The 12,388-nt window shown below is 37.0% G+C and overlaps 1 pseudogene; it reads left to right on the top strand.

Moving 5' to 3' along the window:
• LOC101427735 (aldo-keto reductase family 1 member C23-like protein) overlaps nucleotides 1-11,887 on the top strand; it is a 47,382-nt pseudogene extending 35,495 nt beyond the window's left edge.
• The last annotated feature ends 501 nt before the right edge of the window (nucleotides 11,888-12,388 follow it).

Raw genomic sequence — 12,388 nt, 5'->3', positions numbered from 1 at the left:
TATTGGTTTACTGAAGAACGATTGATGCAAAGTACCAAAAATGGTTTTGCTTTTATAGAGGGGATTTCTTTTGGTAAAAGCTTATGGTTTCAAGGCTATGACAAGTCCAATTCAAGTCACCATAAGAGGTGTTTTCTCACCAAAGTCAACTGCCCTGTGGTGAAGCAAGATGACCAACGATCTCTGCCAAGTTCCCTGCTTTTTCACAGCTGTGGGCAAACCAGGCAGAGGGCTTGTCTCTTACTGGGCCTCTCAGTCCTGGTGGCTCCACTTTCTTCCTGAGCTCAGCTGAAAGCTATCAGACATATGGTTCATTTTGCCCTGGGCCTCAGCTTTTGAGCCTCTCCTATGTCTCACATGGCAGGATCAAATATGTTGGTGTTCCCATTTCCTGTGTATTTATATCAGACTTGGAAAGAGGGCAGAGACTCAACCTGAGTCATGCTTCACTGATGTAGTCCAATTTGAAAATGTCTCATACACAATGGAATGAATTTAGTGTACAACATAATTGTTCTCTTTTTGGGATTCATAAAAGAATTTCAAACCGCCATAGGTAGAAATGGCATTTCCTGAGGTGGAGAAGACTCGAAGAGAAACAGGTTAGGGGAAACAATCAGGAGCTGTGTTTTGGACTTCTTCAGTATGATATGCCTATTCAGACATCCCAACAGAGATATTGAGTAGGCAGGGGAATCTAGGGTTCTATAAATATCAAAGTCTTGGAAAGGTTTGGGAGGAGATATCAACCTAGGAGTCTGGGGCAAGTAGATGGTATTTGAAACATGAATCTGGATGAGATCAACTAGAATGGAGAGAAGATACAGAAGAGACAAGTTCTGAAGACTGAACCTAAAAGCTTCCAATATTATAGTTGAGAAAGATGAAACTCTAGTAAGAGAAGAATCCAGGTAATTGGGAGAACCACCAAAATAGTTCAGTACCTGGAAGCAAGTGATGAAAATGTATTAAGGAAAAAATTATCAACTCTGTCCAAAGGCTGCTGCTAGGTCAAATGAGAAAGGCACAATTGGATGTAGCAATGCATGAGCTTGACAAAGACTCTTTGGTGGAATAGCGATGGGGACAGTATTTGTCAAAGTTAAAGAGAGAGAGGGAGGGAAAGATCGGGAGCAGTGTGCATAGGCTTCTATTTTCCTCATTATGCAATAGTCTGTCCTGTTTTCTGTACAAGGAACCAGTCATTTCTTTCTATTTAATTGATTTCCTTCCCCTTTTTATTTTTTTACGTCTCTCTTCTGTGACACAGTCAAAGTCAGTCAGCTTCACGGTATTTCTTTACACTTGTTCTCACTAACAGTTCTTGAAGCATTTCTTGATGTATAGCCAATTTATCATATTCCTTCTTCTTCACGATTTCTTCCTCCCAGGCCCTGGAAAAATGTAAGGACGCAGGACTGACCAAGTCCATTGGTGTGTCCAACTTTAACCGCAAGCAGCTGGAGAAGATCCTGAACAAGCCAGGGCTCAAGTACAAGCCTGTCTGCAACCAGGTGAGTAGCCTCCTTAGTGCACCCGTGCCTTACCCTTTTCTGTGTTCCGTGTACTTCTTCCTGTGCCTCTGCCAGATACCTATTCATTCTCCCATCCTACAGGGATAAAACCCTTAATTGTATCTCTGCCTGGTAAAATTTTAGTGAAAAGGTGTGTGTGTGGGGGACTTAACTTTTAATTATATGAAAGAATCTAGAGGAAAAAAGAGGAGACCAAGGAGAGCTGAAAGAGTTAATAACACCTTGAAAAGGAAGGTGAACATTTACCTGAGCTTTAAAGCATGACCAGAAATTGGTGGGTGAAAATGATTTGGAATACATTGCCTTTAGTAAGGAAATCCACTAAACTTGGAAGTGAGTGTTAACAAAGGAAGAAAAAATAAGATCAGATAGGTGTTAAGGGCTTGTGCTGGGTTTTGGGGCCTGAATCTTTTGTCCCAGTTTCTGACCTTGGTGGGTGGGGACTCACATGTAAAAGGCATGGCAAAGGACAGAGTTGGGGTTTTTGATGTTGGAGTTTGATGCTGAAGCATAAGCTGGAGCCCCAGGAAGAAAGCTCAGAGAGGAAAAAGAAGCAAGCCCCAGGAAGAAACAAGCCCTGAAAGAGAGGAACCCTGAACCTAGAGAGAAGCAAGACCCTGGAAGGAAGGAATCCAGGAAGTCTGAAACCTCACAGACGTTGGCAGCCATCTTGTTCCAACATGTGAAAATTTACTTTGGAGAGGGAAATAATTTTTGCTTTAAGGCTTGGTATCTATAAGATCCTACCTTGAATAAATACCCTTTATAAAAATCAACCAATTTCTGGTATTTTGCATTAGCACTCCTTTGCCTGACTAATGCAATCACTGTTTTGCTTTTCTTAACTTACATTTTTTCCACATTAAAAAATTCGTTCATCAGCTCAGAATAAGTGAAAATTGTAATTATTTGATATGGCAAATACTTATCTCTTTGCCTTTAATTAAATATACTGGGAGTACTGTAATAATCATGTTCAATGGTTGTGATTCTCTCTCTTATCACAGTGGACTCATGGATTTCTACTGATTCAATGTGATAAGAAATGTAGTTGTCAAATTCCATTTGAGGTCAGTGGTGGGAGCTTAAAAAAAAACCCAACTATTGGGAGCAGGTATAACTCAGTGGTTGGAGCATCTGCTTCCCATGTAAGAGGTCCCAGATTCAATCCCTGGTATGTCCAAAAAAAAAAAAAAAAAGGAAGGAGAAAATTCCATTTGATGATCATATCTACTGAAATGTGGCCAATGAGTTCCCACTCCCGAAATGGTTTGCTTGTCTTTTTCACATGACCTCATAAGTCATAGACTGATTTCTTCCTTTCGGTCACAATTTGATTTCCAAAGCCCAAAAGTTTCTTTCCTTACCTCATATCCAGTCTAAGCCATTTTTCCTTGTAGAAGGTGATGGTATTAAAACGAAGATCTGGTCAATGGAAGTGCTTCTTCTCTGGAACATCACATTGTTGACCTTTCCTTTGGAAAGTGAGATAAATTTTACCTTTGTTCAATTCATTAGTTCTTGATATTTTCTGTTCATGTTTAACATTCAGAGGGTAGCCTTCTTTAACTTTTAGCCTTTCTTTCAAATTTTAGTGTGAATTTTTTTTCATATAATCTAACACATTTCTGTCTTGGCATTCCACAGGTAGAAAGTCACCCTTATTTCAACCAGAGAAAACTGTTGGACTACTGCAAGTCAAAAGATATTGTGCTTGTTGCCTATAGTGCTCTGGGATCTCAATGAGATGTAATGTGATAATGAGAATAGGGGATTCACCTAAAATCCCATTTAGATGAAACATTTTTAATCCTACCAAGCTCTGTGTAATGGATATAGCTCTCAAGTGTCTGTTTTAATGATGAATAGGGACTTCAGAAACATTCCTTAAAAACCCATAGCCCAGTCCATTGCTTTAATATTGTATGCATGTACATTTTACATACTTCATTTAATAATGCATATCTGCATTAAAATCTAAACAATCCAAGAGGCAATACCAAAGGCATAAGCTTTAGTCATAATTGATTAACACAGTTCAAGTAGCATCTTCTTTAAGCATCACACTACCTCTAAATAATGATATTATGTAACTCCCAGCTATATGAGGCTAGAGAAAACTATCATTTGAATTTTTTTGTAAATTTCTATTGAAATATTGCACATTATACTTTATGAAGAGAACGAATAGTTTTCATTTAGATCCTGCAAGATTTCAACATCATGTTAGAAAAGTTAAAAATGAAAGTGACCAAAATCTTCCCTTTCTTTCTTCCCCACAGTTTCTTGTACTTCTAGGGTTATACCAAGGGAAGAATATAACCAAAGGGATGTAGGAAAAAAATTCAAATCTGTAGAATCATTTTTCACAAAGTCAAACACTTAAAAATGACCTGGAGGACCTGATAAAGCTAAGATTGCTGGACTCTATATCTGGGGCTCAGATTTAATAAATCTGGAATGAATTCCTAGAACTGGGCTTGCTAGTAATTTCCCAGGTTGCCCTTCTAGTTGCCATATTTTGAGAACGACTGGTCTAACACAGATCACCGTTTTCAGTTAGGTGTCTCCTAATAAATTGAATGCCTGGCAACAGATGTTCAGTCTTTTTGTCTTTCTTCCAGGGTGGACCCAAACTCTCCTGTTCTCTTGGATGATCCAGTTCTTTGTGATATAGCAAAAAGGCACAAGCGAACCCCAGCCTTGATTGCCCTTCGCTACCTGATCCAGCGTGGGGTCTTGGTCCTGGCCAAGAGTTTCAATGAGAAGGAGATCAAAGAGAACACACAGGTGAGGAGAAGCGCTGGGGGCCTCAGGAGGCCTCTATGTTATCCTCCCTTGTGTTCTGCTTTGTAAGCATCTCAACCCATCTTCAGGCCACATTGATTCCCTAACATTTCCCATGCATGCATGTCTCAATGTGCAGTCCCAGCAATTTTCTCTTCTTCCACAATATCCAGAGATGATTTCTGAATGGAGAGAGAATTGGACAAGTTTTGCGTTCTAGCCCTATCTCTCTAATTTAACCTTTAGCCTTGGTGAGATGCTCTCATTTTCTTCATTTCTAAAATAAAGGAGTTGCATTATGTGATGTATATCTGAATCTGTAGGCTATGTTTGCCAGGACCTAGCTGAGAGCTTTGAGCCAGAAATGTCCACAGAATGGATAACCCCCCTTTTTGTTTGCTTGTTTTCTGAGGTCTGTAGAGTATACTCCCAATGACAATCTCCAACCCAAATTCCTACAGAAAGAGGTCCCTTATAAGGACTAATGGACTATTCTTCTCATCCATGAAACTTTAAAATTTTAATGAATTCATTTTTTAAATAATTCTAAAATTTCAAAAACTAATTAAAAAAATTTCTAAATGGTATGAAATGATATCAAGTGAAAATTAAGTCTCTTCTGATCTCTTCCTCAGTCCCTAATTGCCTTATCTTTGTCCCTTATCGGTACCTGTTGGCCTTTTCCTCTAACACTTCAAGAGACATTCCTGAGTACATACTCTAATAATTAATGTAGAGTATACAGAATGGTATACACTTTAAAAAAATTTTTATTAAACATTTTAAAAATTAAAGTTAATAGATCCCATAGAATATTACATTAAGAAAACTTAAGAGATTCCCATATAACCCACTCCCCACCCCCACCCCCACCATTTTTGTAAATTGTATTTTTTTGAAGATACATACATCACATTATAAAAAACATAAGAGGTTCCTGTATACCGCCTATCCCCCCACCCCACTCCTCCCACACCAACAACCTTCTTTATCATTATGGCACACTCATCACACTTGGCAAACACCTTTTGGAGCATGGCTGTACCACGTGGATAATAGTTTACTCTGTAGTTCACAATCTTCCCTACTATATTCAGTGGGTTATGGCAGGAAATATAATGTCCAGTATCTGACCTTGCAATATCATTTAGGGCAACTCTAAGTCCCAAAAATGCCCCCACATCACATTTCTTCTTCCCTCTCCCTATCCTCAGCAACTACTGTGGCCACTTTCTCCCTGTCAATAATACAATTTCTTCTATTTTTAGTCACAATAGTTTTATAGTAGAATATCAGTGAGTCCACTCTAATCCATATTTTATTCCTCCATTTTGTGAGCCCTGGGATGGTGGTGTCCACTCCACCTCTATATCAAGTGTGGGCTTAGATTCCACATGGCAGAAACACAAATTTTATTTTATTTTATTTTATTTTAATTTATTTTTTTATTATTGATTCTGTAAAAATATTACATTAAAAAAAATATATGAGGACCCATTCAACCCCACCACCCCCACCCCATCACTCCCCCCCCCCAGCAACACTCATTCCCATCATCATGACACATCCATTGCATTTGGTAAGTACATCTCTGGGCACCTCTGCACCTCATGGTCAATGGTCCACATCATGGCCCATACTCTCCCCCATTCCATCCAGTGGGCCCTGTGAGGATTTACAATGTCCAGTGATTGCCCCTGAAGCACCATCCAGGGCAGCTCCAAGTCCCAAAGACGCCTCCACATCTCATCTCTTCCTGCCATTCCCCATACCCATTAGCCGCCATGTCCACTTTTCCCACTCCAATGCCACCTTTTCTCTGTGGACATTGGATTGGTTGTGTCCATTGCACCTCTATGTCAAGAGGAGGCTCAGATTCCACATGGATACTGGATGCAATCCTCCCGCTTTCAGTTGTAGGCACTCTAGGCTCCATGGTGTGGTGGTTGTCCTTCTTCAACTCCATCTTAGCTGAGTGAGATGAGTCCAATAAATCAGATTGTAGGTGCTGGAGTCTGTTGAGGCTCAGGGCCTGGCTATCACATTGTCAGTCCAGAGATTCAGATCCCCTAAATATATCTTAAACCCCAACACCAACTACAACTCCAACACAGTAGCATGAAAGTCTTATGAAGAGAGATCCCATCTGAGTCCAGATTCATCACGCATAAACACCAGCTCCAAAGAAGGGCCATCTGGCATGGCAGTTAACCCCATCTGCCATGACCATAACACCCATGGATCTCTTTAGCCCTCAAAGGAACCAATACCTGGGGGTTGTATCTACTTTATCTGTCTCTTAGACTCTGCTCAGTTGTGCATAAGGGCAATCCTTCTGACAGCCTCCAGACTCTTTTTTTTTTAGAGACTCGTAGCCATATAAACTCATTTCTCCTTTCCATTTTTTAAATGTTGATGTGAAAAAGACATAAGCTTTCTATTTCCATTATGTGCTGTCAATTTGAGCATTGAGTTGAGTAAGTCAACTTACTTGCCAGAAGCTTTCTAAAAATATGAAATATATCATAAGCACAAAATCTGTATAAGACATACATTTATACCTAAAATAATATCAACTGCAAACCATTGCACCATTCATGTTATGAAATAGCACGCTTTGCCAATCTGTTCCTTACTCATCATATCTCCTTTCCTCAGAGGAATCCATACTTTAACATTTGGAATAATCGTATATTTCCTTGATTACTTTTATAGTTTTATACCTAAGGGCATGTCATGTAAAGTACCTGTCATTTAGACTTTCTTGAAATTTATATGAGGAGAATCAAACTATATTCTTTTATAACTTCCTTCATTTATTTAACATTAAGAGTGAGAATCATTGGTGTTGATGCATGTGGCAGTAGTTTGTTCCTTTTTACATCTATATTCGGTTGCCTTTTATGTATATACCATAATTTATTTATCAAAATATTTAGACTATTTACATTATTTCTTTACTTACTTGTGGCATTTTTGCCATGATGCTTCTAGATACATTTTTGCATGTGTCTCCTGGTACATTTATACAAGTGTATCCTTAGAATATATTCCTCTATCTAGGAATCAAATTGCTGGGAAATACAGTATGAAGAAGGTCACATTTATTTGATTATATCAAATTATTTCCAAAGTAACTTTTCCTATCTATACCTTTATGGGTCACATATGAGATATCTCCTTGCTCTACTTTCTAGCCAACACATGATGTTCTTTACTTTTCAACTTTTTTGCGATCTGCAGGATACGTAATAAGCCCTCATTGTGGTTTCTGTTTTTTATTAACATGAGCACAAACAGAGCTTAATTTGCCCATATTTATTTGTTTGTATATCTTTTATTTGCTTGTAGAAAATCATTATTGTATTATCAGCTGTAGCTTCTAACCAACCACCCCTAAACTTAGATAATTAAGGTGAAAAATATTAATATCTCTTAACTCATTAGTGTTGATTCACAATTTAGGTGAGCTAAGCTGGTATTTCTCCTGTTCTTGATTAAGCTTTCTCATTATTTGCAATCAATTGCAGAGCTGCTAGGCTGCTCTGCTTCCCAAAGGTTGACTGTGCTCTTTTCCAGCATGATGCATTCTCCTCCCCAGAGTTTTTCATCCTCTAGCCAACTAGCCAAGGCTTTACTTCATGATGGTAGCAAGTTTCCAAGAGACTGAATAAAAACCTGCAAAGACTTTCCAGGTGTAGGGTGAAAGTTGACATGCAATTGTTTCTGAAATTACATTGGCCAAAGCCAATATAAGGACAGGCTAGGTTCAAGAGTGAAGAATTGAACACCACCTCCTAAGGGGGAGAGCTACAAAGTCATATCGCAAAGGGTATGGATACAAGGAAATGTTAAGAATTGGGAGCATATTTACAATCAATCGACCAAATTCATATATTCAGGACATTAATTTTTTGGCACACACACACATATTTGTTGAAGTAGTTTCACCCAATTTATGCTTAGTTTTCATTTTCTTGTTGGTATAGTTTCATGAACCAAAGTTCTTACTTACTCTATTGTAGTCACTTTCATCATGCATTTCATGTGTGGTTTATGATTGTTGTGGTTTCCTACTCTGATCACAGGAATTCATCCACAGTATTTGCTAAAGCATTGTATTTTTTCCTTTAAAATTTGTGTCTTTTATTCTCATGGAATTGATATATTTAGTGAAAAGTGAAATTAGAATTCAAATCCATATCCAAATATATGTATGTGTCGTATGTTTATATATGTGTATGCACATGTATGTATATGTGTGTAGGTTTATATATTATATATATAATTAAAAATGATATCCAAATGTCTAGATACCAATTATTGAAAATTCCATATTTGTCCATTATGTTCATTGCTAACTGTATCAAGAATCCCTGCTTTATTTCTGAACTCTCACTTCTCTCAACTGGCCTATTTACATTTCAGTACTGTCTTAATTTGATGGAAAATAAGTCTTGCCATACAAAATAATAATTTTTCCTCTTTCCTTGTTTTTTACTAAGAATGCTGACTATTTTTAACTGTTTGTACTTTTCTGTATTATTTAGAACATCCCTAAGTTCCATAAAAATGTGAATTTTTGTGTGAAATGCAGTGATATCATAGGTCAGATTGTAGAGAAATGACTTCTTTACAATATTGAAAATTCCTATCTATGGCCAGAATGTGATTTTCCAGTTTTTAGGTGTTCTTTCATATCTTCTAATAAATACCAATTTTTTCCCCACAAATGTAACAATGTATCCTTTTTCCTAGATTTATTCATCAATCATTAATAGTTATGCTAATTCTTTGATTACGTTTCCTACATTTTTAATCTGAAAATATACAAGTAAATGATCATAAAATTTGAAAGAAAATTACAATAAAACAGCTATTAAGTGAAGCCATCAATTGTTAAAATATTAACACTTATGCATGCTCTCTCTATACCTATCTATTATCTATCCTCCCCATCTATCAGTACTTCTGAGTATAGCTGTGAATACAAGTCCCATTTGTTCTCTCTCCCTTGTCAGGAACTTTGATTAGACATATCCTTGGTCTTTATATTAACTGTATTTGAAAACAATCAGGGAGACAAGAAACTCTATAGAATGATTAAGAGATTATTAAAAGAGTTCTCTAGAATTTCTAGAAATAAAATTCAGTATTAGTAATACAGAAAACAGCTCCAACAGCATGAAATGAGTATCAGTCAATGGGAAGGTAGAGCTGAACAAGTTATCCAGAATGCTATTCATAGAAACCAATAGATAGGGGGAAAAAAGTGGTTGACAGACACAGAGATCGACTGTAAAGACCAAAGACATGTCTAATCAATATTATTTTATAGTATGTCAATGCCAATATTCATAATCATGAGGGTATTCATTTAGAGTGACTTGTTTCAGTAGTTGTGCTAATTTTAACTGTAAGATCCTCATTTTCTACTTAATTTTATTTCTGGAAGCCTTTTGAGATCTTCAGTTCAGGTGGATTCTTAGGAGATAAGGGCACTACCAGTTCAGAATCAGAATCACACTACATTAATGTGAAAATTTAAAAAGCTTTGAAGCACTGAGCAGTATGTGTTCAGGGTCAAACAGACAAGGGATAATGTGAATCCAAATTGCAGTCGTGATTTCACACCCATCTCCCCTCAATGGTAATATATAAAATGGACAATTTTTGATGTAGTGCTCTGGGGGAGTTCATGCTTATCTGGATTACACAGACTTACGGGGTCTGATGTTTATGGGAGAGAATCTTGTATTAAATTTTAACTTTGATGACACTCCAGCCTTTATCTCTTTTTATTTTCACCTTATTGCTCAGTAAGTAGAAACAAAACAAAATAAAGACAATGATACTCAGCTGTGGGGTTTGGTAAATATTTTCAAGCTAGGGAGACCAGGACTCTTAAATTGCCACGAATGTGCTGTGTGCGCCTCTTTCACGGATGGCAGTGTTTTGTCCATATTAGAATCCCCCTCATTCTGATAAATGTTATGAAATTTTTGCATTATAAAAAAGTAAAGATTACTTTATAACAAATGACATTTTTATACTGTGGAGTCTTTCTATATGAGATAAAGTTATCTCTTTCCATTTAGTCTACTCTTTTTATATCATCCCTTGGAGGATTTTATATTTTTCTTCCAAAATCTCTTATACATTTCTTGTTAACTTGATATGTAGGTAATGTATCCTCTTTTTACCATTATAAATGGAATCTTTTCTGGCCTTTTAATTTCTAGTGGATTTTGTGTAGTATCTGGATATTTATTGATTTTTATTAATATTGTACCAGACATATTGTAATTTCTTTTGTTTATAATAATGATTTCTTAGGTTTATCCATCTTGACAATTATATGGTTTAAGTATGATGAATGTCTTCCTACTTCCCTCATAGGTTTTTGAATTTCATTTGACTTCAGAGGACATGGAGGTCTTAGATGGACTAAACCAAAATCTTTGCTATATTGTTGCTCAGTTGTAAGTTACCGTAATTATTGCTTCATTTTTTTCTGATGAAGGAAGAATGAGGGTTCTAAAAATTTGTCTCAAAACCAGAAAGACAGAAGGCAGTTTGAAACAAGTGTAAGACAAGAGCTTTCCTGAATCACTCAAACTGGATTCACTCCTGAAATAGTCTAGCAATGGTACTTACATGCTCAAAAAGAGCAGGGAAATGAGAAAAAACAAATAAGTCTCCACATCACCTAATCACAATCTTTTGTATCACTTTATATTAGGCATTGTTATTACTGTTATGGTATAGTAATTTCCTAAGATATGGGGCCATATCTTTTTACATGTCTTTATATCCACTTGTGAATCTGACACATATGTTGCAAGTAGTAGTCAGTTAGTAAATAACTAATGAATTCATAAAATGGAAGTAAACTTGCCATCAGCAACCTGTATCAACTTTTTTTTAGTTTTGTTGTGTATCACCTTAAAATACTTATTAGTGCTGGGCATATAGCTAGACTATTTGCTCAAAACAAGGCCAAATGAGTTTCTGCTTTCAGTGAGAATTCAAAATTTTTTTTAAAGACAGGAAATCCCTTTGCTTATTTATAGATGTAGCTAAGGGAGATGAATGTATTTGAATATTCGTAGTAGTTCATTTCTGTGTGTTCATTTACAATCATGGGTATAATTTGATTTTTTAATTATTTTTTAAAACAGACGTTGTGATAGCATTACTTTTGTGGACATTAGAAAGGTAGGCTTTATAAATAGCAGTAAATAAAATTTTACATTTTTGCCCTAATGTCAGCTTCATAGAAACCATGTTTGTACCTCCCCAGAAATACAGTAATTGCATCCAGACTTACCCACCTGCCTTTCTCCTTTAGTGCCATTGGCCACCCTGAATATCCATTTTCTGAAGAATATTAACAAGGAGGCCCTTGTCATGCCTTCTTCCAGGAGCTCCTGTGTGTGGAGAACGATGCTGGAAACGTCTCAAATGCTGTTGATTAGAGACATCGCTTCTGGTTAAATCCATCCTGCTTAGCAACTCCCTCTAAATTAGAATCAAATCTATACAAAGGCATTAAATTTTCTTGCATTGTAAAAAAAAATGAGGTTTAATTTTCCTTAAGATTTTTACCTATTCCAGTTTCTGTCTCTGTCTTTTTCCATCTATAAGAGCCAAAACCATGATTTGCCTGATATTGGGGAAAGAGGAATTGAGAATGTGGTTTATAGACATTCCTGGGGTGAGGCTGAGGGTGTGGTCTTTATCCTCTTAGGAAAGCAATAGTTAGCAGGCAGGTTCAGTCAGTGTTTCCTGAGCATTTTAAGGGACACCAAAGCACATTGCATAGAGCTGGAGAGGTGAGGCACACGTCAAGAGGAAAACCAACACTGCCAGGGCTCCCTTTGAGAGCCAAGGCTCAGCGCTCTAGGAAGGTGGGAAGGAGAGATCACTGTGGTCCAGAGACGTGGACGGGCAACCAGTCTGAAAGGATGGACCCAGAGACGTGCATAAGGCCAAGGGGTAAAGCACATTCTCTAATAGGAAATGTTAGCAGATGCTTTTTTTTTTTTTTAAACTGACTTGATCAT

Source organism: Dasypus novemcinctus, chromosome 20 (genome assembly GCF_030445035.2).
Source record: "Dasypus novemcinctus isolate mDasNov1 chromosome 20, mDasNov1.1.hap2, whole genome shotgun sequence".
Taxonomy (NCBI): domain Eukaryota; kingdom Metazoa; phylum Chordata; class Mammalia; order Cingulata; family Dasypodidae; genus Dasypus; species Dasypus novemcinctus.
This window is presented reverse-complemented; position numbering and strand designations above follow the sequence as displayed.